Consider the following 4,583-nt stretch of genomic DNA (forward strand, 5'->3'; position numbering starts at 1 on the left):
ACCCCTGACAATTTAGTCCAGTCGCGAACAACTGCGACGCTCATCTTGCTTTACAGGCCGAGGGAGCCGGCTTTTGTCTGCTTCCACAGACAGTTTTTTCCAGGTCATGTGGCCATGATGACTGGCGAAACCAGAGCAGCGCACAGAAACGCCGTTTACCTTCCCTCCGGAGCGATACCTATTTATCTACTTGTACTTTTTGGCTTGCTTTCGAACTGCTAGGTTGGCAGGAGCTGGGACTGAGCAATGGGAGCTCACCCCGTCACAGGGATTTGAACTGCTGGCCTTTCAATTGGCAAACCCAAGTGGCACCTGGGTCCCCTCTCCCAAGATCAAACTACTGCTTAAAACATTGTTCTCAAGGTTGAGTCGACAAAATTGAAGGGAAGGATAAAAGTGTACCAGCTTTCTCATGATGCATGACTACTTTAGCACTGCAGCTGCCGAAGCCTTTCCTCCTGCTATAAACCATCATCAAGCACTGCTTTGTGAAGTCTCATGCCAGCAACTTCTCAAAACTTCCTCATCAGAGTCGGTGTTGCCATTCGACAGAGTGAGGCGATTGCTTCAGGCAGCTGGTGCTGGGAAGCAGCCCCCTGGCTGTAACTTGTTGGAGGACAGAGCTGTGCATGCCTCGTGGCCTGCTCTGTGCCTCCACAACCTGCCTGCTGCCCTCAGGTGCCGCAGAGGGTACTATCCCATTGCCAGTATTGAAATAAGATTCAACGGCCTGTCCAGGGCATGAAATTCTTCTTCACCTCAGGCAGCAAAATGTACTGGGCTGGCTCTGCTCCTGTTGTGGAATATTTGATCTGAGACGGATGCTATGGAGGGGCTTTCTATCAAGATACTTCCAAGTCCTTTCAAAATTGACTTACCGACTCTTACATTTTGTTATCCGCCACCCAAGGAACACCAAACGAGAAACAAAGGTGGAGGTTGTTTAACAAGAGACAAGGAAGGGCTGTTAAATGGCACCGTCAAGCTGGGTGGGGAACCTCAGTCCTGGAGGGCCACATGTGGCCTTCTAGTCCTCTCTAGCTGGCCTCCAGGACTCTTCCCCACACCATGCCCTCACTGGCTCTGAACTGTGCCTTTCTTGAGTGCTTTTGCTTGACTGAAATGTGTCTTTCAATGCCTCTTGCTTGCCTGGATAGGGAGATTTGAGGGAGGGAGGAGGTGTAGTAGCCGCTTTTACATCGCTGGAGCATACACACCAAGAGTCACAGTCATTGTTCTACCCACTTTTGTCTCTAGCCCCACCCACTTTTGCATCTGGCTCCGCCTACCATTGACATGCAGCCCCCAGGGGGTTACTCATGAATGATACAAAAGGGCTCCCCGGTGTAAAAAAAAAACCCCTACTGTAAATATTCTGAATTTGCTTCTTTTTCTTGAGAAGTAGAAAGTGTTTTCAATTGCACTAAGCCCAAGTCTTAGGAATGCATTGTTGAGTTAATTTTTTTGTTTTTGTTTTTGTTTTTATTTATACTTCAGAAAATAGAAGTGTAAAAGATGTATTACAGTACTTATCACAGATGTATTACTTGTAACTTGAATCCATTGGTTTGGGTCCTACCCTCCGGAGGAGAATACAAGCTTGCTCCATCTTCCATGTGACAGCCCTTTAGAGCAGGCTTCCTCAAACTCGGCCCTCCAGTTGTTTTTGGCCTACAACTCACATGATCCCTAGCTAGCAGGACCAGTGATCAGGGATGATGGGAATTGTAGTCTCAAAACATCTGGAGGGCTGTTTGCGGAAGCCTGCTTTAGATATTTGAAGGTGGCTATCAGCTCCTCTCAGGCTCCTCTTTTCCAGGCTAAACATACCAAACTCCCTCAACCTTTCCTCATAAGGCTTGGTTTCCAAACCCTTGATCACCTTCATCACCCTCCTCTGCACACGTTCCAGCTTGTCAATACCTTCTTAAATTTGTAAATTTGGTACTGTTATGTACTGAATTGAATAGGATCCAAAATGTAGCAGTCTGATTGGTCCTAGAACAATAGGATCCAGAATGCAGCAGTATGATTGGTCCACAGGAGCCACCCAATCCAGCTCCAGGTGGAAATGAATCCGCAACCTGATTGGCCTACAGGAGAATCTCAGAATTAGCCAATCACGTGGGGGCCATTGTGTAAATAATGTATATAAAGCAGACATTCTTTCTGGGGGAACTTCCATTCCTCCTCACCACTATGAGCTGAATAAAGAGCATGAAATCCACTCTCGACTCTGAGTATATTTCAGGTACTGAGCACAGTACTCCAGGTACTGAATAGAGTGGTAATATTACTTCCAGGACAAGTATAGCATTTGCTTTTTTTTGCTGCTTTTTTGCTGCTACATCACTCTGTAGACTCATGTTAAGCTTGTGTTCTACTAAGACCCCTATATCCTTTTCACATGTTCCACTGCCAACTTATTGGACAACTTCAAACATCACATTTGCTTGCACTTTATTTCTGAAATAGGCCACTGCTGTTTTTCAGATCTTCATTGCCTCTGTACAATCCACATTTGGTTATCCATCTGTGTGAGAAATGGCTAGTGAAGATTTTCTACACTGCTTTTCATCTGTGCCCAGATAAGCTCTGGTAACATCCTTTACTAGAAGACACTGAATCATATGCTCAGTGATTTGTTTTAGGTTATCTTTGTGCTGCTGGTTTGTAATTAATTATTAATAGATTTTATTTGTAATTGTTGTATTTTAATTTTATAAGCTGCCCTGAAAGGTTCCTTAGAATGGTACAAAATGTTTGTAATAAGCATTCAATATTGGTAATCTCTATACACAGACCACTTTAATATACAGTGGTACCTCAGGTTAAGTACTTAATTCATTCCCGAGGTCTGTTCTTAACCTGAAACTGTTCTTAACCTGAAGCACCACTTTAGCTAATGGGGCCTCCTGCTGCTACCGTGCCGCCGGAGCACAATTTCTGTTCTCATCCTGAAGCAAAGTTCTTAACCTGAGGTACTATTTCTGGGTTAGCGGAGTCTGTAACCTGAAGCGTATGTAACCCGAGGTACCACTGTATTGTGGTTTCACACTCACTTTTTATTTTTTTTAACCTGGGGGCCTTTGTAAGAAGACTGTTCTTCCATTATGGAATGGAAGGTGGCAAATCCTTCACGTACAGTGGTACCTCGGGTTACATACGCTTCAGGTTACATATGCTTCAGGCAGGTTACAGACTCTGCTAACCCAGAAATAGTGCTTCAGGTTAAGAACTTTGCTTCAGGATGAGAACAGAAATCGTGCTCCAGCGGCAGCAGGAGGCCCCATTAGCTGAAGTGGTGCTTCAGGTTAAGAACAGTTTCAGGTTAAGAACAGACCTCCGGAACGAATTAAGTACTTAACCCGAGGTACCACTGTATCTTTTGAAGGCTTGTTTTAGGGCCGTATCACAGATACTTATATGTAGCAAAAACTTTGTACACCACAAATCCAATCTAGTTCTATATTTCCTTAGACCCTGGATGTGAACTTTATACAGCAAGTTCAGTTTGGACCATTGCTCACCTCCATCTCTTACATGATTAGGTTGCAATCATATGTTTTAAATCAGTATGTGGCTGTTTCACTGCATATGTATATCCAAGGATGTCATGACTAGATAAAGTTCCGCAAGGGGTGAACAATATACAGTACCAAGTGTAAATAGTCCTTTTGCTTCCCAGATTGCTGAACTCCACTTCTCATCAGCCCAGCCAGCACGGTCAGTGATCAGGTATGATGCGAGTTGGAACAGGTTCCCCTCCCTGGTGTACAACACACTGCCCTATGCTCTCACTGCTCCCTTTTTGTTGGTAAGGGTGTAGCAGCTGCCCCCACATCAAGTAAATAAAAGAAAAATACTTAACAAAAAGTAGAAACGGTAGAAAATTCTGACAGATTATTCTGAGCACTTGGGGTTAAAAGAAAGCAATTTAAAACAACTGTTGTTGAGACATTCCGTTCCGAATCTGCTAGACTACTGATAATGACAGGAGGGTGTCCTCCTGCCCCCCATAAATCCTGGCTATGCCCATTGACCAATGGCTCTCTGCAAGAAAAATCCAAGCATCAAGTCTCTTAGGGTAGCAAGAAAAAGGCAGCCCAAATTTGCAAGCAGCAATTGGAAATGGTTTATTGAATATTTACAGAGAAATTGTAAGCAGGTAAAGAAATTGGCAGGATTATTGCAACAATCTGCTGTTTAATAAGAGCATGTACTTAAAGAAGATGAATAAATGAGCACATTAAGTTCATTTGGATGTGCAGAAGATATTAAGAATAAATTTAAGGAACCACAGAAAGAGGGGGAAGGAAGCCAAGTTTTGAAATGTCACAATGAATGTATAAACCTGAAAAGTATACTTTTTTAAAAAAATAAAGTAAATAATTTGCAAGCTGCCGCAAACCAATCCTTGCATTTGAAATTCGGAAGCAAGTCGCACTGAGTTGAGCGAGCCACATTCCACGGGGATCAAGCTCCCACGTGCTTGCCAGCTTTGGACTCGAAAGGCGCAGGGGCGCCCGGCAGGAGGGGGCGCGCGCGTGCGTGGCCAGCCGGGGAAGGCTCGGCGTGCGAGC

General features: G+C 44.4%; 1 long non-coding RNA gene across 1 annotated transcript in view; it reads right to left on the bottom strand.

Annotated features, from left to right (window-relative positions):
• Nucleotides 1–4,583, bottom strand: part of LOC128411174 (uncharacterized) — a 165,888-nt gene that overhangs the window by 156,166 nt on the left and 5,139 nt on the right. The gene's annotated exons all lie outside the window — the stretch shown is intronic.

The sequence above is a fragment of the Podarcis raffonei genome, chromosome 1 (assembly GCF_027172205.1).
Source record: "Podarcis raffonei isolate rPodRaf1 chromosome 1, rPodRaf1.pri, whole genome shotgun sequence".
NCBI classification, from domain to species: Eukaryota; Metazoa; Chordata; class Lepidosauria; order Squamata; family Lacertidae; genus Podarcis; species Podarcis raffonei.